The sequence below is a fragment of the Vanessa tameamea genome, chromosome 20 (assembly GCF_037043105.1).
Source record: "Vanessa tameamea isolate UH-Manoa-2023 chromosome 20, ilVanTame1 primary haplotype, whole genome shotgun sequence".
Classification (NCBI taxonomy): domain Eukaryota; kingdom Metazoa; phylum Arthropoda; class Insecta; order Lepidoptera; family Nymphalidae; genus Vanessa; species Vanessa tameamea.
This window is the reverse complement of record NC_087328.1, coordinates 1,066,354-1,090,644: the sequence shown is the minus strand read 5'-3', so window position 1 is coordinate 1,090,644 and position 24,291 is coordinate 1,066,354.

Sequence of the window (24,291 nt, the reverse complement as noted above, 5' to 3'; positions counted from 1 at the left end):
CAAAAAAACATTGATAAATAAGGCATATTACTCAATACAAGTTTATCTTAATAATTGAAAACCGTGGACTTAGCATTTGTTGATTTTTAGGCTTAATATACATATATAAATTTAATAATTTAACCGGTGGTAGCTTCACTTAATATAGTTTTGTATAATGACAATTCAAAAGCACTTGCAAAAGCCTACTTCAATATATATATTTTTTTTATGGCATTGATTAGTGGACGAGCATATGGGCCACCTGATGGTAAGTGGTCACCACCGCCCATAGACAAAGGCGCTGTAAGAAATATTAACCATTCCTTACATCACCTATGCGCCACCAACCTTGGGAACTAAGATGTTATGTCCCTTGTGCCTGTGATTACACTGGCTCACTCACCCTTCTAACCGGAACAGAACAATACAGAGTACTGTTATTTGGCGGTAGAATATCTGATGAGTGGGTGGTACCTACCCAGACGGGCTTGCACAAAGCCCTACCACCAAGTAAATAAATAAATAAATAAATATTGGACAACATCACATACATTACTCTGATCCCAATATAAGTAGCTAAAGCACTGATGTTATGGAAAGTCAGAAATAACGACGGTACCACAAACACCCAGACCCAAGGCAACATAGAAAACTAATGAACTTTTTCTACATCGACTCGGCCGGGAATCGAACCCGGGAACATGGAGTGGCGTACCCATGAAAACCGGTGTACACACTACTCGACCACGGAGGTCGTCGTCGATTATCGAGATTTCATTTGTACTTTATTGACATGCCCTGTAATTAAAATGGTAAATAAGAGTAACTATTGAATTTCTTGTCGGTTCTTTTCGGTAGAATCTACTTTCCGAACCGGTGGTACCTCTTTACATTTACTTTAAAACTGTAACATGACGATTCAAAAGTGATATGTGAGGCTACTTGAATAAAGAATATCTCGATTTTGACTTTGAACTATCTTATCAAAATCATCCTTTTGATTGGGTTGCCTAATGACAAAACTATTAGATCATCATGATGGAATATGAAAAGGCTTTAGCCCACCAGTGGGACATTTACATGCTGTTGCTGTTGGCATTTTATATTTAATTTAAACAAAACAAATACATTTATAAGTTATACACGGTTATGGGATTAGAGAAACGGTCCGCGCTAAAAACTTACTGATTTATTTTTTAAAGCTTTCCGCGGCAACGGCGATTAGTAGCCAGTATATGTTATATATGTATATCTCGATACTGCACGATTAGTATATTTTTATAATTTTTATAGTATTATGCTACGACATACTTTCAGGTAACGCTGCATATATTAAAACTGTTTTCATTATGAAAATACCTTTTTGATATTTTTAATCTTTAAGCTCAAGAAGCACTTAGAGAGCTTTTTAACGAAGTAGGAATTTATATTTGCGTCACAATATATTTACAACCACTTATCCACCAATTTGCATACGAGCAACGTGGTGGAATAAACTCTACGACTTCATAAAAAGGAGAGTCGATTTTACCCCAGCAGTAAGGAATTTACAGGGTGTTAATTTTTTACTTCAATTTTACCTTTACTTTAAATATATTAAAGAGAAAAGTTACGATACAGGGTAATATACGAAAATAAATAAATCAATAAAACGTCGTAAACGTACGAAAAATGTTACGCAATATTGATTATAACAATAATAATATCTAAAGACTACAGGTGTCACAATAGAGTATTGCCCAAAGTCGGTTAACAACGTTTCACGAATGAGAATCGAAGTGACTTAGTATAAAATAGCGGCTGATGCTTGTGAATTTGTTTAACGATGATATTGTGAGCGGGGAAGATGTTATAAGAGGAGTGAAGTTTCGCGTTGAAGAGAGGGAGGAGTGGGGTTTGGTTAGCGGAAGTGACAATGTTAAAATGAAAATAAAAATAATTGAATCTTGCTTCTGGAATTGCACTTGTTTAACTAATACGGAGATTGGTGTATTTTAATAAGTGCATGGTGGTGAGCCGAGATGGCCCAGTGGTTAGAACGCGTGCATCTTAACCGATGATTTCGGGTTCAAACCCAGGCAGGACCAACCACTGAATTTTCATGTGCTTAATTTGTGTTTATAATTCATCTCGTGTTCGGCGGTGAAGGAAAACACCGTGAGGAAACCTGCATGTGTCTAATTTCAACGAAATTCTGCCACATGTGTATTCCAGCAACCCGCATTGGAGCAGCGTGGTGGAATATGCTCCAAACCTTCTCCTCAACGGGAGAGGAGGCCTTAGCCCAGCAGTGGGAAATTTACAGGCTGATTATGTTATGTTTATGGTGGTGCATGTTTCGTTGAAAGATCGACTTGTATTAATTTCTTATCAAGTTGTGCATTTCTGTTTAAAGTACTCCTAGTAATCGGTTAATCAAACTTGAAAAACAGTGCCTTGAGTAGCAAAATTTTAGTTTAAAAAATATGTGGGCCAGTGTAATGACAAGGGACAATTATATCTATTGCCATATTGTACTCGCTTCTTAAATGGCGAGCATTCTCGTGTGCGTATCGAGTAAGGGCGTACCAATCACACGTATCCGCCAGCTTAATACAATTTACGTACGCAAACGTTCACAGCCTGCATAAGTTCCAACAATTCGATATTACGTGCGCGATGTGCTGTTTGCTTCTTTTTTTAAGTTATAGGTAGGCGGACTGGTAAGTCGGCCATCTGATAAGTGGTCACCAGCACCTATAGACATTGGCACAGTAAAAAAAACCATTCCTTACAATAGCAATGAGCCACCGACCAAACAAAGATGTTATGTCCCTTGTACCTGTAGTTAGTTACACTGGCTCACTCACCCTTCAAACCGGAACACAACGATACTAACTATTGCTAATTTACGGTAGAATATATGGTGAGTGGGTGGTACCTACTCAGACGGGCTTGCAAAAGCCTTCCGAAAAAGTTAATTTTAAATTATTTGTTAAACAAAAGTTTTTTTTTTTTAAATGATTGCCATGTTTTATTCACTGCTTATTGGACTACAGAACTATGTTGTATATAATAATCAAGTTTGAAGTATATTGAACTACACAAAATTGATCTAATTATCGAATTACATACTAAATACTTAAACATGAAAACATCCATACGATAGCGCGATGCAATGTACTACTAACGACATCTATTATTAGATTGCGTAAACAAAATAAAAAATATTTTTAATTAATTATATAAAACATCGTAAAGAGAAGGTTAAGAGTCAATTCCACAACAACGCGGATACAAATGTGGATGAGTCCTTCAAAACTTCGGTTAAAAATCAAGCGTTTCAATCACTGGGCCATCTCAACTTAAAATAAATTTAAACCAAAAATATTAACCAATCACGGCAATTTATTTTCATTCTAATAAATTGTTGCACGAATCAGGGACAGAACAGGAAACCAAAGCGATTGGTTCATTGTTTATTTATTTAGGAACACCTGGTTGAAATTCTATTGAAATAAATCTATCGAAAAGTTGTACTTTTACGATGCAAATCAATGTCTGGTGTAGAGGTCAACGAACTTATACAGCTAGTGATGGTGAGATTTTAATGTTAATAAATTTTATACATTTTTTTTATTAAATTATTAAATAATATTTATTAACATAAGAATTGAAGCTATAACATGAAGATTTTTGAACCATTTTTTTTTTTGGTTCATATAAATTTGAATGTCAATGTTGTTTAATTCTTAAAAGACATATCACAACATGAGTTTCTATTTTATTTTGGGATAAGTTCATATTTCAACGATTTCAATGAGTAAAATATAAAACTTGCATAATATTGTCAAGACCTTGCTTGACTGCCTCGTCGGTCTAATGGCTAGACGTAAGCCAATAAATCCGAGGATCTGGATTCAAACCCCAGCTTGGGCCAATAAAGATTTATTGGGATTTCTGTAGAAAAAAATTCAGTAACGGCCCGGAGACTGGAAGTTGAAAGTGTACACGTGACTCGCAAGCACATAAAGCAGTTAATGATTTGCTTGAACTCTTCCGGTCCTGTTCTCTTCCGGATCTACCATCCCATTGGATTACGAGGGTGAGTGAATAGTGTGCACTGTGTCTGTGCACACACTTGTGCATTATGTAATAACCTGTGCTAGCTGGACTCCCTTGAGATTAACCGCTGTGACTAAAATTGGTCAGGACAACATCATCGTTGTCAAAAAACTACTGCTTCGGAGATTAGTTAACGTTCTTCTCATCTTCTAATTCTAAAGTTTTTTTTTTTGTAATTGTTATGAAAATGCTTGAATATTTTATATGATTAAAAAATACAGAGGTACCAAATTCAGGGTATTCAGTTTTAAAAATAATATTTTAGTCACATTTCTAGAAAAATCTAGTAAATAAACACATTGTTCAATGTTAAGTTTCCTGTATAAATAAATAAAAAAAAAAACTGAAAACGAAAAACGTTTCAGGTTATAAAAAACGCCTTAGCATACTTTTCGCTCATCCTGTATAAGATTATACACGAATTCAACCGAAACACGACACCCATTTCAATTAAATTATTCTAAATAATCGCACCCTTTTGTAAGTACAACGATTTTCGGTTTTATTCCAAAACCTCAGCTCTGTAAAAAGCGAACGCTTAATTTATTTATGTGAATATGCGAGACCGCGCATTGATATGGGCTGTTATTTATTATCGTGTTTATTATGTCCCGATTAAAAAGGAAAAATTTAAACCGTAATTTTACGATGTGGTTACGATATTTTAAAACAGATTTCTAACATTTATAAATTGATATCGGGTCGAGTGTAGATTGCGGGTTCAAAGCCGAGCAAGCACTGGATTTCGTGTGCTTAATTATTGTTTATATATTTTTATATAGAACTAGTTGCGCTTCACATCCGAGTGACATAAGAATTTTGTATATTACCTGATCACTGCACCAACTACCGTCCAGGATACCCACTCAAATATACTTCTTTTTTTTAAATTTAATTTACAACATCCACGGGCTCACAGATGGCGTTGCCTTTTTTGCATTTTACTTTTAAAAATTTTGGCTTTATTTTATATTTTTACTGAACATCAGCAGATCTTCGCTGGACTTCGAGCTTGTCGTCTTCTTGGAAGACGTGGCCCACACTGACATTTTCTATGTTTTTATTATTTATTATGGATTAAATAATCCATAATAAATAATATATAAAAATACTGTATACAGTAGTTTTTTTTTTGATCCTATTTACTGCAATCCAGCGGACCCTCAAATATACTGAAAAACATTCCGTCGAAATAAGTTCAATCGTGTAGGAGGAGTTTAGTTACACACACATGCAGATGATTTATATGTATATATAAAAATGGTGGTTTAGTAGTGGTAAGTGACTAGAACATTCCTTACATCACCAATGCGCTTCTTAGATTGGGAACTATGACGTAATTTCCATTGCACCAGCAGTTAACAGTAGCCAGGGATCACTCCCCCCTCAAACCGGAACACAATAATACTAAGTATTGCTGTTCGGTGGTCGGATAAATGATAAGTCGGATGGTCGGGTTTACACAAAGCCCAATGTTTGAATAAAACTATTTTTATTGCTATTTAACTTGTCAAATTTTAAAAGGAGGTTCATTGCATTGATTTATTTCGATTTTAGAATATACATTTAAAAAAAAAAAAGTTTTCTGTCAAATTAAAAATTTGCTTTTTTTAAATATATAATTTGTATGTCACAAAATAAAATCGTTTTCTTTATTAATTTTCACATAAATATTTCTTAACACCCAATCAAGTAAATATTAGTTAGAAGGCTTATCACTCTCCAAATATATTTTGAATTATATACTACTCGAAGCTCTATAATACTCATCGAAGCGTTTAGTTTTCATACGCTAAAACATTCTACTGCCGAGGTTTGCTAAGTCCCACAGGTCGAAACAACATTCAGGCGAAACCAATTTGATCATAAATCGTAACTCTATAAACAGCTTAGCAGCTCAAAGACTTATGACACGGACCGACGTGGACCGTGTAAAATAAAATACTATTATAATTATAATTAACAAACCCTTAATTGGGCACAGGGACCTATTTTCCCACCCTCCCAAGCTAAATTCCCAAATATTTTTGAAATGGCAACTTTTTAGGTTGTATTTTTTTACACAATAATAATCTTAGATAAATAAATTTCATTATTTTCAGCTTCGATAATTTATATATGATTTTTTATACACTGATATCCAACATGACCTAAGGACATATTCGTAAGCCACGAAAAACAGATTTTTAGTTCTGCCTGATTAGGGGTTAACGAAACCAAACATTTTTTTCAAACTAAACGTTTAACATTACGCATACATACATGAATACACGCACACTTATACACTCATAAATATCTATGACTAATTAAAACTGAACATTTTGTCACACTGCATACTCGTATGTTACAGAGCCGAGATGGCCCAGTGGTTAGAACGCGTGCATCTTAACCGATGATTTCGGGTTCAAACCCAGGCAGGCACCACTGAATTTACATGTGCTTAATTTGTTTATAATTCATCTCGTGCTCGGCGGTGAAGGAAAACATCGTGAGGAAACCTGCATGTGTCTAATTTCAACGAAATTCTGCCACATGTGTATTCCACCAACCCGCATTGGAGCAGCGTGGTGGAATATGCTCCATACCTTCTCCTCAACGGGAGAGGAAGCCTTAGCCCAGCAGTGGGAAATTTACAGGCTGATTATGTTTTTATACTCGTATGTTTAATGGAACGACCGTGGATGGAGCGACCAAAGAATCGATGGTTGGATTATGTCTGGAAAGAATGTTACTTGAGAGATGACGTCGGAGAGAGAAGTATGGAGGAAGACATGCTGTCACGCTGACCCCAAATAAAATTGGGATAAGGCCAATAGGATGACATATGTTTAATAGAAACATTACACACACATACATACATGAATACATATGAATACACGCACACCATTACACCAATAAATGTTTATTTGGTCCAAGAATTTTGTTTAGAAATAAAATTAATTTGGTTAGTATCCGACTTGAGTTTCTATTTGCTGTACGTTAACTGATTACTAGTTGTCGTAAAATTAGGGCGCATTCCTAGTAATTTTAAATACATTTCTAATTATTTTTATCATATAAAGAGCATCGTCAAAGTTTGCCTCCAAATCAGCATGATCAACGTAACTATAGTCTATTCCAGTAGTCTATTCATTGATAGCCGAGATGGCCCAGTGGTTATAACGCGTGCATCTTAGCCGATGATTTCGGGTTCAAGCCCAGGCAAGCACCGCTGAATTTTCATGTGCTTAATTTGTGTCTATAATTCATCTCGTGCTCAGCGGTGAAGGAAAACATCGTGTGGAAACATGCAAATGTCTAATTTCAACAAAATTCTGCCACATGTGGATTCCACCAACCCGATTTGGAGCAGCGTGGTGGAATATGCTCCAAAACCTTCTCCTCAAAGGGAGTGGAGGCCTTAGGCCAGCAGTGGGAAATTTACAGGCTGTTAATGTAATGTAATATAAGTCTATTCCAATCGAAGGAATGAAGATAAACAAACCTTAAAATTACGTAATCCACTAATAACAGTTCTTGATATATATATTATTATTTACAACGGTATTCCACTTAACTACTGTATCTACTTTAATGGAAGACTTCCAATCCTATAACAGAAGAATCCTATAACAGTTTCGTAGATACTCTACACATTTATGCTCTACATTTTTTTGCAAATCCATAGTGAATATCATAGATTAATCAAGCTATCGACCAATGATTTTACGTCAATTCGATGTCGAATGTTGTTTATTTGGCTACCTCCCTCCTTTCCTCGTGTATTTAGAACTTTAATAAATATTGGACAACAACACATACATTACTCTGATCCCAATGTAAGTAGCTAACGCACTTGTGTTATGGAAAATCAGAAGTAACGACGGTACGACAAACACCCAGACCCAAGACAACATAGAAAACTAATGAACTTTTTCTACATCGACTCGGCCGGGAATTGAACCCGAGACCTCGGAGTGGCGTATCCATGAAAACCGGTGTACACACTACTCGATCACGGAGGTCGTCGAGAACTGACTATACAATTTAATTCTTAGCATATTTTATGCTCTTTATTTAAATATATATATTTAAGATACTTTTTAAATTATATACTTACTAACTGCTCATTACAACTTCGTGCGGGTAAAATTCACACAAAGCTACCCCTCCCATTACCGCTTTGAAGTTGAAATTTCCAAATACCTATCCAAAATTTCAAGTCAATAAAGTCAATCGTACTTATAGTTACTGAGTAATCATGATAAGTGGTATTTCACTTATATACTAATTGTATGTACTATAATGAAAACAATTCTCATATAAATATTGACTTTATTTACATAATTATTATTTTAATTTTTTTTGTTTATCTTAAAAGTATGAAAATATTTCAAGCGATGATGGAATTTATCAATCTATTTGTTTACATCTTTCATTATAATCTCATTATATTAATCCACTTATCGTTAGTAACATTAAATTTTTTCAATCAAATTAATCATATTGCTAATTCTGTGGCAAATCAGTAATTGGAAAACTTATTCAAGCAGACTTCGACCGAAGTTTCTTTGGAGTCAGCGAGTCGTAAACTTATCCGCACATACATAAATATATCATGGGATTAAAGATGATAATTTAGCAAGAGATCTTTTATTCCGCAAATTATCGACACTTCACTACACTTCGCTTCACTTGGTGGTAGGGTTTTGTGCATGCCCATCTGTGTAGGTACCACCAAACAGCAATACTTAGTATTATTGTGTTTCGAATTGAAACGTGAATGAGCCAGTGTAACTACAAGGACATCATACCTTTGCTCCCAAGGTTGGTGGCTCATTGACGACGTAAGGAATGTTTAATATTTCTTAAAGTACCACTATCTATGAGCTGTGGTGACCAAATACCATCAGATGGCTATTGTCAATCGGAATACATAAACGAGATTGAAAAAATGCTGGGCAAATTCCCGTCTTTTCCTAATCATAATTCTAGCCTGTTTTTATTTTCAGGTACCGTTCTAAATTTAAAATTACTGATTATCAGCTAAATATTATTATCCCTAATGCCATGCCACCATGCCACCATGGAAAAATTGGGGCATCGAAGTTAATCTCATTTTTGTATATTTATGTATGTATTATTTATGTAACAGTTCTTTCCAAAATTTTTGTACGATACTTACAAATATAATAAAGCTTATTTTTTTAAATATATATATATATATATATATTTTTAATATATATAGAACAATTCTAATAACAAATACAACGTTACACCAAATTAACACTATATCCACATAATATTATAATACACTATGCAATTAAATGCTAGTCTCAAAAGCAACAATATTTCCAGGAAGTAGACATCAACTGCAAAGTTTTAAGTTTGGCGTCAGTCTCATGCATTGGTTATCTTCAGTGCTCGTAATTAGTACGGTATAATTAATATGTCAACATCGAAAATCAACATTAATTTTTGTATTAAACAATCTTCTATATCCTTCTTCAATTATTGGATGTTACCGTTTTGTGCAAGCCCTCTGGGCAGGTACCATGCGCGCATCATATATTTTACCACCAAACTATAATATTGCTATTGCTATCGCTGAATACGTAAGGGACGAACAAGACAGTCATATAACATCTTAGTTCCCAAGGTTAACGGAGCAATGTAAGGTATGGTTGATATTTGTTTCCGTACCAATGTCTATGGACAGTGATGACCACTTACTATCCGGTAGCTCATTTGCCAGTACACCTGGTGATCTGCTCCAACGCAGATTGGTGGATCCACGTGTAGCATAATTTCATCTGATTAATTCAGGTTTCCTAACGTTCCTTGCCTAAGGAAATGAGCGTGTAGCATAATTTCTTCTGATTAATTCAGGTTTCCTAACGTTCCTTGCCTGAGGACATGAGGCCCTAGAAGTATTACATTAATGGTACATACAAATTAATTCTTTGAAAAAAACTATTACTCATTTCAACGACTGCAAATAACGAATCCGCATCATGTTATGTCGAGTCCAAATCAAGCGTGAAACCAAAAGGTTACCAACTAATCTGAATAAAGTATTTTCTATTGAAAATAAAATGTTAAATATGTCAATTAGCGATGATTTCCCAAACAGGCGCCGACGGGGACTGAATGATCGAACGATAGTGATTACACGCTCCAATTATTCTGATTTGTCACAATTTATAAGTAAAAGGCGGTACGAGTACGGCTCAGTTCACGTTTGGGTAGATACTTCTCACCAGATATCCTGACGACGAACAGCACTACTATTTTGCTGACTTATGCTACTTGAGCTACTATTTTGCTGTTTTTCGTTAAGAATTGGTAATCTCACTGAAAATTATTATTATGAAGATTTTTGTACTACATATTTTTTTTTTCTTAAATAAATAAAATTATTCGTACCTTTGATGCATCGTTTCTACTGCTTTGATTGAATTTCGAAATCAAAATATTTTTTTTTTTTTATGTCATAGGTGGCAAACTGTCAGGAGGCTCACCTGATGGAAAGTGACTACCACCGCCCATGGACATCTGCAACACCGGGGGGCTTGCAGGTGCGTTGCCGGCCTTTCAGGAAATAAAAATATATTTTATAATATCTGTAATTTCAAGTTTCCACGGAGTAGAACCGGCAAGAAACTCAGTAATTACTGTTTTCCAACATTTAAAATACATCATATTAATTAAATAAATTATATATAATATATCTTATTTATCTACTTGAAAAAGTATTAGCTCTACGCTTTTTTATCTTCTATATAATCTTCTGTTGAATAATTTTCTTTATTTATTCAAGTTTTTTTATTAAATTATTTCAATTTATGAAGAAATAAATGAAAGAGTGTTTACGAGCTTTTTTTAATTCCAAAGAGCATTGCAGGAGCTTTCAAAATTTTAAGATGACTGCTAACCAGGTACGATTATTGAAAAATTGTAAATGGCAACATCGTTCGCTCACCCATAATCAAAGTATTTACGGCCAACACTTTGATGCCATTCTCAAAAAAGGTTTACCTGGTGAAGTTCTCGCTTCAATATGGGTTCTGAGGCGCTAAAGGGTGATTGTATTGATGATTTAGAACAAAAACATCCCTAAGTCAGATTTTATGGTACTCGTGGGAAATGAGATGGCCTAATTCTACTTCGCTTTCAAACACGCGTGAAGCTTATGAATTGATAAATAAATCATGGAAAAGCACTCGCTGCTGTTTGTACGTTTCAGTGATGTAGTAGTTATACGTAAAGTATAAAATATATTATTTTAATTGTATTCCAGCATCCTTTGTCGTGTCGTGTTATTGAAACCAATTATGTTTATATAATGAGTTTTAATTGAAATAATATCCGCAGAATTAAATTCTAAAAATGGAAAATTCGACGATACGTTATAAAATGTTTCGGGTTGCGACCACTCAGCCGTCAAAGCGGAAACGCTATAAACTGGTTTGTTTGCGTGTGCCGCATTAGTAGAAACATAATATTAATATAATCCATATAAACAGAACAATTAATATCCTCCTAAACGATTTCGGTGACCATTTTCAAGAGACATGTAACCAGGACAAATATTATAGTGTACGAGGAAGTGCAAACACAAGTTCGGTCTCTATTTCTTGACATTCATAATCCGATGAGACAACAAATCTGTCACGATCGTAAAGCGATATGACGCAGGCTTTCAGTACTATCCGAGGCAAGAGGGTGTAAGTACTACCAATTTTTAGACTTCGGAATTTTAGTTTCACGAGGAACATAACATCTTAGTTCCCAAGGTTGGTGGCGCATTGGTGGCGTAAGGAATGGTTAATATTTCTTACAGCGCCATTTTCTATGGACGGTGGTGACCACTTACCATCAGGTGGCCTATATGCTCGTCTGAAAACCGATACCATAAAAAATAAAAAATTAGTAAATATTCTCGAAAGTAAAATACAATATTTTTTTATGGACGTACTCTGGGTGTGAGGAACTCTACCGAATTACGAAAGAGAGAGAAAGACGATCGAGAGATATAACACATATCAAATGCATGAAAGATGAGGCGGGTAAGGTGTTATGTAGAGATGAGGAAATAAAAGAGCGATGGAAGATTTATTTTGAAAGGCTTATGAATAAAGAGAATGACTGGAATGGTATTCTCCAAGAGGCACAAGTAAATAAGGGATTAGTAAGAGAAATAAGCATGGAAGAGATAATTACAGCAGTCAAAAGCATGAAAAATGGGAAGGCTTTGGGTCCAGATGACATACCAGTTGAAGTATGGAAGGTGTTAAAGACTGACGGATGTATGTGGTTGACTTTATTCTTCAATAAGTTGTTGCATGAAGAAACCATCCCTCAAGAATGGTGCAATAGTTCGCTAGTGCCCATCTTCAAAAATAAAGGGGATGTACAGGATTGCAACAACTATAGAGGGATAAAGCTCATGTCACATACTATGAAAGTATGGGAGAAGGTAATAGAGAGAAGATTGCGAGAAGAGAGTGAAATTATCCAAAATCAGTTAGGGTTTATGTCAGGTCGAGGGACAATGGACGCTATTTTTGCACTCCGCCAATTGTGCGAGAAGTACAGACGTGCTCACAAGAACCTGCACATGGTGTTCATTGATCTTGAGAAAGCCTATGATAGGGTGCCTCGTGAAGTGTTATGGTGGGCATTGAAAGAGAAACGTTTGCCTGGGAAGTATGTGGAGTTAGTCCGTGCTATGTACAGGGGATCCTGTACCTACGTCCGATCGTCTGCCGGCAACACCGACCAGTTCAGTGTGGCTGTAGGGTTGCACCAAGGGTCGGCTCTAAGTCCTTACCTCTTCCTGCTAATTATGGACGCTCTAACGGCGGACATACAGGAGGAGGCACCCTGGTGCATGCTTTTTGCCGACGACATTGTACTGGTTAGTGAAGATGGACCTGAGATCCAGAGCAGATTGGAGGATTGGCAACAGAAACTGGAGAATGTTGGCTTGAAAATCAGTAGAACGAAGACTGAATACATGTTCTGTGATTTCGGCGGTCTCTCCGGTCCTGAAGCCATAGCGCTTGATGGCGTGGCCCTTCCAGTCTGCTCTGACTTCCGGTATCTCGGTTCACTCATTCAAGGCGATGGCGAAATAGATCGAACGGTGAAGCATAGGATTAACACAGGGTGGATGAAATGGCGGCAGGTTACGGGAACAATTTGTGACCCCCGTATTTCCCTTAAACTTAAGGGGAAGATCTATAAGACCATGGTCAGACCTGCTGTTCTATATGGATCAGAGTGTTGGGCTATAAAAGGGATGACTGAAAGACAATTGCATGTGGCGGACATGAGATTGCTGAGAGGAATGTGTGGTGTTACGCGAATGGATAGAGTAAGGAATGAGTACATAAGAGGAAGTTTGAAAGTGGCACCGGTAACCGAGAAGCTATCCGGAAACCGGCTGTCTTGGTATGGGCATGTTATGCGGAGGAATGAGGACCATGTTGTGAGAAAGGTTTTGAAAATGGATGTGGATGGATATAGAGGTAGGGGAAGACCCAAGAAACGATGGATGGATTGTGTGAAAGACGATATGGTTAGAAAGAATGTTACTAGTGAGATGACGTCCGACAGAGAAGTATGGAAGAAGAAGACATGCTGCGCCGACCCCAAGTAGAGTTGGGATAAGGGCAGGAGGATGGGGTACATGTCAGTCACCTCCTCGTGGTGTACCCTGGGCAACGGGGCCGGCTTGAGCTTGCTCGTCGGCCGCGGCTAAGACTGGCGGGAGGGATGCCGCGGGGCCGCTCCTGGTACGTCCCTGATCGGCGTCAGGGCGGACCATGTGAGTGGCCTCGTTGGCTAGGAGGGAGTGGGAGGGCTCGCTACTCGAGCCTCCCAGGTGTTTTACACCGGCGGTCAACGGCGGAGCCTACCATCTTATCCGCCGCAGGGCGTCAGCTTCGTTGACGCCCAGCCTCCAGTGGCGGACTCGGGGGAGTTCGTCACATTCCCACATGGAGGATGAGGGGGAAGGCGCGCATTAGGCGCGCTTTCCATGAATATTCAGCCGCCTTACGGCGGCTGCCGCTGGTGGGGTCGCGGTTGCATGCCCTTGGCGATCCCGTGGCCTCACCACTCGGCGGCATGGTGGAAACCCGAGGATGGTTTTAGTGGGTAGGACAGGGCATCTGCCCTGGCACGGGGCATTAGGCCCCGGTTGAGTCCCACATACCCGTCCCGGTCCCCCGACCGGGCGGCATGCGTAAATGCATTTCCTCCTCGTTAAACAAAAAAAAAAAAAAAAGGGCAGGAGGATGATGACTCTGGGTGTGAACCTAGGAGCTCGTATTCCACGCCTCATAACCCAGCCACTCGACCAACGAAATGAAATTATTATAATGACGAGACGAATTCAAGTTGTATTACACTATGTAAATTCAGTGCAGCCTTCCTGAGTAGGGTTACCAGGCTTTAAAATACAAAGGGACTCGGCAATAAATCAATCTTTTCCTTTTTTTGTAATCAGCTATCAGGACATATTTATTAACCGACTAAAGAAATAGGTTATCAATTCGGTAGTATTTTTTATGATTATTCGATGTGATTTATTTGTTTCGTTTTATTACCGTTTGGTGCAATTTCAAAGTAATTTATTTTTTTAATAATAATTATTGGATATACGTTTTTAAAGTATGGACATTTATTCATTACTTGCCATAAGTTTTAAGCCTTGCCAAGTGTTTTTCACAAATTATATATTTCTGATGCCGCTATAACAACATATACTAAAAAACAAAATAAAATAAATATTTAAGGGGAGCATAGATTTGTTTTACCCCTTTTTTGTTCGATATCAATAATAGCATCAGGCAGGCGTTTGAAATATTTACAAAATACGCAGTTGTATTTTTACGTTAACAATAAATAATAAAATTAAAATTAAATAAATATTTAAGGGCTCCCGTATAAAAATCGCCATTTTTTGCCTATTTTTGCTCAATATCAATAAAAGTGTGTACTTACTGTTGTTTACCTAATCAATGGTACGGAACCCTTCGTGCGCGAGTCCCAGTCGCACTTGGTCGGTTTTTGTTAATAGTATAGGTAGTCGGACGGACGAATATTCCACCTGATGTTAAATCCTCACCACCGCGCATAGAAATTAGCGCTGTAAGAATTATTAACCATTTCATTCATCGCCATTGCACCACCAACCTTGGGAGCTAAGAGGTTTATATCCCCTGTGCCCATAGTTACACTGGCTCAGTCAGTCTTCAAAATGAAACACTAACAAACTATATTGCTTAAGTATTACTCTTTGGCGGGAAACTTGGAAACTAAGATGTCATGTCCCTTGTACCTTTAGTTAGAGGCTGAGGCTCCTAATGGTGTTAATTTGTTATTTACATTAACAGCCTGTAAATTTCCCCCTGTTGGGCTAAGGCCTCCTTTCCCGTCGAGGAGAAGGTATGGAGCACATTCCACCACGCTGCTCCAATGCGGGTTGGTGGAATACCCATGTGGTAGAATTTCGTAGAAATTAGACACATGCAGGTTTCCTCACGACGTTTTCCTTCACCGCCGAGCACGAGATGAATTGTAAACACAAATTAAGCACATGGAAATTCAGTGGTGCTTGCCTGGGATTAAACCCGAAATCATCGGTTAAGATGCACGTGTTCTAACCACTGGGCCATCTTGGCTCTTTGTTATTATGTATATTTCATAAAAACATGCCATGATTAACGCCAGAATTTTTTTTCCTTCTCTTAAATCTACTATGTAAAGTAATCGAATATAAATTTATTTGCTCTATAATTGGTAACTCCTGTGTTTACTAAAGCAATAATTATTTATTAATAAACATGAGACGTGTAGTGTACATCATGTAATCAGTGCGCTGGTTTCAATTATCTCGGCACTAATTACTGTACTACTCGTTTCACTTTATAAACTACGAGTACAACCCCACCCGACTTCGCAGAGTTAGAAACGGAAATGAAACAAAATTAATTTGATAAACATCACTGTATATAAAATAATACAGTCTGGTTTAAAAAAAAAAAGTAATGTTAGATATAATAATTCAACGATAAACAATAAAAACTTTTTTTTTTATTACTACGGCAAAGACTTTTTTGAGAAATGCCTTGAATCGACCGCCACTTCGGTTGGTCGAACGACCTAAATAAAGATCAAGAGATCACACATTCCGGAGGGATCTTACTTACACGACCAAACCAGTGGACTGAAAAGCCCAAGAGAAAAGCAAGGGTGATCGGCTCCATTAAATATGAAAGAGTAAGCAATATATCCGTCTCTTTCCTTATGTTTTCTTTTTACAATATGAACTTGACAGATTAAGTAAGAAATTATTATATAATTAGATGATTATAAAAAGGTTTACATTATTTATTGTATGTTTTAATTAATTGTGTAATAATAATTAGATTTAAATGATTTTTGAATTGTATTAATAACATTGATATTCAATAAGAGGGTACTTTGACTTTTTTTCGTTCATTATTGTGAATCACGTGATTTGTAGTGAGGCTTATATAAGTGATGGAAGCTCCTAATGGGGCATTATTTTTCCGTTGGACCAGCGAGTAAGGTACGATATAATTTTGTGATATGATTATAATTGTTGTTATTGATTGTTAAATTATTATATAAAAAGTTTAGTATTAAGATTTTATTTGATGTTATGTTTGAATTAGTTTTTTTTTATGTAAATATTAAATAATATAATATTACTATTTCTACAGATGCTATAATGGTTAAATAAATGTTAATTGTTATTCATATAATCTTTTATTGTCTTATAACCTTAAAATATAATAAAATAATAAAGAAATAGAAATTATTCTTAAAATATCCTCGCATATTGTATTAAGTCTCTATAAAAAATCTAACAAACTCCAAATCTTACACTATATAATTTTTGAATTGATGTCCAGAATCAAATCGATCACTTCTAGATCCTTCTGATTTCCAAATCATCATCATAACTTCCGTTGCCTATCACCTCAGGTCTGGGTTATTTATTTTCCAATCGGATGTTGATTTTTTTTATATTTCAGAATTGATTACTTTAATTTTACATAGTTTCAATTTACAAAATTAAAAAACGTTTTATCAAAAATAATTAATGACAAGATCCAAAACTTTACAATTTCTTACAGAAACTTAAGCAAGCGTCGTCTAAAAGTGACCTATTTATTCACGTTTGACATAAAGCCCTGATTATATTGTAACTTCTTTTCCATATAACTGAGATGATGTCTGGAAATATCCGTCAATACACTGACTATAATGTTGATTAAATATAATGAAATGCACCAAAATATTTTCAATTAAATAACACATTTAATTAAAAATTATTTGTTTCGGCTGCTGTTAAATTTGAATTGATTTGTTTATTTTATGTTTTGGGACAGTAATACAAAATTAACCATCTGCAGAAGATCAATTTTCTGTTGTTGTAAGTGTTGACCTTAGGCATATCCTAGAACTGTGAAAAGTATAAGATTTCATTCAGCGAAAACGTTGCCAACGATGGAATCTCAGGTAGTCTTTCTATTTTTATAAGGAAACCAGAAATGTAAAGTATTGTTGTCTGGTATTGGAATAACTGATTGATATAACCAACTCAGACGCACCGGCTCCAAGTTTATCACTAAATATTACACAAAGCTATTACAGGCTTATTTGAATCACTTTACTAATTAAATACGTAAATTCTGTACGATGTTGTTACGTATTGTTTATCGTAAAGACTTTAGACGCAACGAGAAATTCCTTTTCTTTGTTTTTTTATCAATGCATTATTGTAATTTAAGAATTAGATTTATACTGCAAGAGTGAGAATAAACAGACCTGATATTATTTTAAGGATACATGATGTATGGCGCAACTTGCATTTGAAAATAACGTTTAAAAGAAAAACATTATAAGTCCACGTCTCACAAAAACCGAGTAACGCATAAGATAATTGAAATTTAGCAAGGAAATATGGGTATATAAGGTCTTTATGGGTGTGAATGAAACGAACGCAACAAATGGGTATCTATCATTTTTGCGTGACATTATTTTGGGTACAAACTATTAGCCCGTCTCCAAATAAGTATTATTGTAATGAATACCTGTTTTTTTTATATTAATTTCTATTTCGTACTTTTTATTTAAAATATATATATATATATAAAAGCAAATTATCTCACGTATTGTCCAATTTTTTTTATTATTATATTATCTTTATGTTATTTGGTGCAATAAAATACTTTAACTTAATAATTGGTAGTCCAAACTCCAAACTTCAATTAAAATCAAAACCAGGTACTAAAATTACATTCACAATTAATGCAATTTAATATCAAAATTATGAAAATATCCTTATAGTTGACGTGCAATTTGACTGATTTCCATCTTGTAGTGAAAAATCTTTTTCGTTGCAAAATCACTCGACCGTTTAACGAGATGGAAGCACTTTTTAAAGACAATACTTAATGGCTGTGACGTTGACTTTTAATATTTTAAAAGCCTACTATAATCTACTCGACTACAACGCGGTAAAAGACAGTAATGCATTTACTTAATGAAGATCTATTACATTATATCTTGAAGTTGAGAAAAGTCGCAACGCAACTTGCTTATGATCCATGGTGATGAACACTAACTGCGGGTCTGGTTCTCAAATTCAAGGTCACTCAGTAGACTAGAAAGCAGGTTGAGCCTGTAGTATTTTTAAGAGGTAATCTCAAGAATACCATTATCCAGAGACGACCGAATTTAGAAGTGGTAGTGGACTAGTCACGTACGTGGAAGGAACGATGGCCATTGGAGCAGTTCAGTCGATCCAACGACCTGATAAAAAGTCCCGAATGCATTTCATATAATTTGTAAAAAAATACATTGGTAAATAAGGCATATTATTCGATACAATATTATATTGATGAAAAAAAAACGTTGAGTTAATGCTTGTGACTTCCAGGCAGGAGACATAACAAACATATGTATGTAAATGTATTTAACTAACATGACTGTATTTTTAGATGTTGATAAAGAGTAACTACTGTATTCAAAAGCGCTTGTAAAAGCCTACTTGAATTAAATATATTTTAATTTGATTTGATTGATTTAAAACTCTCGGTTCCCCTTTCCATTTATCATATAATATGAAATATAATTAAAGACAAGTATACAATTAATTGTTATATACAAATAATCGATCCTTGAATCTTTTAATATACATGTTAGAGTAATTTTTTTTTACACATTGTATAACTATAATTTGTTAGAATAATTTAATTAATAATATGCCGATTGACTATTTTTAGAATATGTTGTAATGTAATATTTTAATTTTTCACGATTAATACTGTCCGAATGTCCGATACTCGCCGGTAAGAAAAAGCATGTCAAGATATCGAACACGGCGGACGTGTTTTGTTATAATGCTAATTATACCGGTGAGTCCCACACCTACTCTTCCCCTCCTATTTCATGTCGGGAAACGCGTAAGAGCGTTTAACTAGCGAAAAAAAAAGAAGCTTAGGCATACAAGTATGATTAGCCTGCAATATAAAAAAACCTTCTCCATGGCAATATTGTAAGTAACTTTTATGGTCAATGTTCGGAATCGCAAATGAATGTACCAGCATTTTATAGGTATAAGATAATTCTGGATGATTATTTCTTAAATCAATAATGAACGTCTTGTGTATTGCATTAGTATTTAACGCTACGTCAATCAAGGCTAGAAGTAAATTACTATTTACCCCGAATACCGAAGACAAAGCTATCAATGTCACTTTCCACCTGATGGTAAGTAGCCAATATTTCTATAGAAAATGGCGCTCTAAGTAACGTTAACCATTCCTTACATCACCAATACTCTACCAACCTTGGGAACTAAGATTTTATATCCTCTCTGCCCTCATCGGAATACAACGTGACGTGCCTAGTGGTGGTTACACCAAGTTAAATATTATTATAACGTCTAGTATTCAACCTAACCAAAAAACGGGAGGAGTCATACGAGTTTAGAACGTAGTCGACAGGAGCGTTTATCCTGAGAGATCACAACCTGATTCAGTGCATAGTAAGGCAGGAGAAGTTTACTTCTATTCAAAGCCCGTACGTTTATCGCCACATTCATTTATGGAACATTTACGGAAGCCGGAGGCCGCGTTTCCCCCGGCGGCAGGCGGCCACGATATAGATACAGCTAAGGTATGTAATAACCTGTAACTACTACGCCGCTGAACAAAAGCCTCTTTTGAGGATAAACTCTGCAGACATTTAAAAAAAAAACAACCAATACAAACGGGTTTATACGGCTTACGAAGTTGTAACTCTCTGAAGAGCGTGAAAATGATGAGCACAAACAACTCCAATGTTGAGTCAATTTAATATCACAATACAGATACTTTTTACAGGTTCGTGTAGATTCTATTTTTTATTGGCCGTTTTAAATGTCACGAACAAATAGTATAAATGAATAAAATAAATAAATATCGGACAATATTACATACGTTACTCTGATCCCAATGTAAGTAGCTAAAGCACTTGTGTTATGGAAATCAGAAGTAACGACGGTACCACAAATACCCAGAATTTAATTAATTAATGAACATTAATGAACAACAAGAGTCGAGATGGCCGCAGTGGCAGTGGTTAGAACGCGTGTATCATAACCGATGATTGCGGGTTCAAACCCAGGCAAGCACCACTGAATTTTCATGTGCTTAATTTGTGTTTATAATTCATTTCGTGTTCAGCGGTTCAGGAAAACATCGTAAGGAAACCTGTATGTGGCTAATTTCAACGAAATTCTGCCACACGTGTATTCCACGAACCCGCATTGGAGCAGCGTGGTGGAATATGCTCCATACCTTCTCCTCAAAGGGAGAGGAGGCCTTAGCCCAGCAGTGGGAAATTTACAGGCAGTTAATGTAATGAACATTGCGAAAAAAAAACACTTGTAGCGTACGTCATCTTCGTAGCATAAACAATAAAATTACATCACTAAAAATTTAACAGGTGACTGTAACGTGAACGAAAACTTGACGAATAGTAAAATTTCGTAAGATTATAACATAAATGTAATATTTGATAAATAGAAAAAGTAGCAAAGTTGAACAAATATTCTGAAGGCAATAAAGATCTCGTAACGTTTTTTCCCGTGAAGTTAACCGCAGATCAGACGTTTCTAAGTGATTGGTAAGGCTTTATTTTGTTTGTTTAGGACCGAAAATCGTTAAGCTATCTAATACGGTCGTAGACTGACGTTCACTTAGACTTATTCGGAATTTTGAATTATTCATAGTACTCTACTGATGTCCTGCTTTCATCCGCCAACGTTTCTGATAGCTAGACATTCAGAAATATTTATTTTAAAGGTCTCTGATTTGAAAGAGTAATCCTTCATTATTTGTTTATTTATCTATCTATCTATCTTTAATTTTTAAGGAAAGGAAAAAATTATTAAGAGAGAAATTGATTTAATCGATATTAGTATATATATATATAAACGGAATTTGTTTTAGTTATTTTGTAGTGCAAACTCTATCAAGATATAGAAATAATCTAAGGTTTTTTTATTGTCACTGTTTGTTATTGTTTGTACTGCTCGTCGAAATGAACGCTTGTCGTCGTCGTATGATAAAGCTTAGAAAGGATTATCATAATTAGGTATTCATACAAAATTTCGTATCTATACTGTCAACCGCTAAAAACCTCTTTCGTCTGGAGCGAATCCTGGGCATCGCATCACTGCAACGAAATGACTGTGCCAAATTTGAGCTCAATCGGACATTGAGATCTGGGTCAAATTTAACTTGAAAGATTTGCTTACGGGACAGATACAACTTAATTAAATCTCAAATAAAAAGTATAGCTGTAGACAAGCTTCAGGTTTGAAATACCCTTGTGGCTAGAAAATGAAAATTTTAACTGAAGCTTGAGAGTTTAAGCCCGGTAAATCATCATTGAATTTTCATGTGCTTAATTTGTATTTATAATTTATCGTGCTCAGCGGGGAAGGAAAGTTTCATTTGTCGGATGAAGATCCTGTACCATCTTTACCATAAGGGAAGAAAAGGGCTTTTTTCTCTCTGGAAAAACACATTAGGCGTTTCCTCCGCGTAAAGTGTGCTACTCACCCTAGTACACCGAAATACTCACTAAAACCCAGCGGTATCCTGTTCGTCTTTTCGACGGGCACCACAGGATCGCTTTCGCACGCTACCGTGACGCTCTGACGGTCGACCCGCCTATGCGGTCTTCCAATTCCTAGGAGGGATTCCCGTGTAAGGATAGGCAAGGCCTGAATCAAGGCTCAGTTCTCGATGGGGCCTCGAAAAGCTGTTATATTGTTTTTTCTCTGTTTTTAGATTGATATAACCTAATAAAAATATTTAAAAAAAAAAAACAGGAAGCTTTTCTCGACTATCAACAATACTAAAAGGTAATTATAAAAACTGGTCAAATGCGAATCTGGTACTTATTACATATATATATTCGATAACATCCAAGTTTGTGGTACATAATGTGAGTCAATTTCTATTTTCAATACAACAACGCACCAGGGCCTTCATCCGCCTGGCTATGCACTGCTCAACAAAGCCCCATTATCTAGCCCCATTATCTCTACGACCCTGGAATGGGCTAAGACGGCTCTGTGAAAATCTTTCACATATGTATTCACAAACTCGTATTGGAACAGCGTGATGGTATAAACTTCAAAGGCTCGGGCACAGCAATGAGCTACCTAATATTCTATATAGTTAATTCTTAGTCAACAAGTATAATATATTGTGATCTTAACGGATTCTCTTTGTTTGATAATACAATGTTTTGTAATTACTTCATCAATGAAAGCGCCTTTGGGGATCAGGTCTCGAAGTTTGTCTCAATTTACCGCAAGAAATTCCAAAGATAAGAATGGTTCAACACAATACTAGTAATAAGCAGAAATGTTTTAATTGTGAAGAACAGTTCCAAAAGATATCTTTGGAGAATGAGTTCTGAACTTTGGAATCCTTTAATATCAAGGTATCGTATATTTAATATCAAGATATCCTAGAAACTGTTTTAATTATATAATATTATATACATATATTTTTATATACATAATTAGTAACTGGTCATCCCATACATCATTGAGAAGAAAGATATTATGTCCCTTGTGCCCGTATTTAGACAGGTTCATTCGCCTTTCAAACCAAATCACAACAGTACAAAATATTGCTGCTTGGCACTAGTATATATGATGTCGGTGTTACCCACTCAGATATTTGTACCTGTCTGCCTTACCACCAAGTATTTGATTACGTAATATTTTAATCGAAATCTAAATGTATTAGATTCAAATAGACTCCTGCTTATTAAATTTAAAATTACCACAGTTTCAAAATATAAATTCTAACGAGAAAAACCGAAAAGAAACTCAGAAATCATTGAAAACGTGTGTGGATTTATGCATTCCATTGTAATCAAAATATAAAAATGCATTCTTTAAAAATTAATTTTAAATTGAAATTCCGACACAGACTGCTACAGAAAAATATACTAAACGGACACACTATGTTATAATAAGCACAGAAGTGTACCGACTCAAAGAGGAAATTCATTCAGCTTATGCTGATACTCGTGGAAGAATACAAAGAAGAGACTAGAACTAGATGAAGAGGACTAACTTTATAATATAAAATTATAGCATCCCGTCCCGGCTTCGCACGGGTGCAATGCTGATACTAAATATACTACAGAATGTCTTACAACGTTCATAGTTTTTTTGTCATTAGACAATACAAACCGCTATGTCCCTGCATTTGAAATCTGGAATATCTTCGAAAATATTAATTTAAATTACATGCTGTCAGGCCATATTGATCTGTTTAAATGCACAATGTATTTAATGCACTTAATTGGGTAAGAATTAATGCTGTATTGCTTAAAATCGCTTCGCAAATAAGCCATTATTTCTCATAAAAAGTAAAGGATAAAAAATGGTTGTTGTAGGCCATCTCTAAGAGATAGACATATACCATCGCGGACTTTTTTGAAGATCTTTTTAAGGTGTACAATACTGTAGTACCTTATTTTGATCTATCTCATAGGGTTCAGCCAGCGTGTGCAATGTAAGCGCAAATAATGACTTCAGAAACCTCTAAAATTATAAATGTTACTCTACTATATTGTGTATGTATTATACATATAAACCTTTTTTTT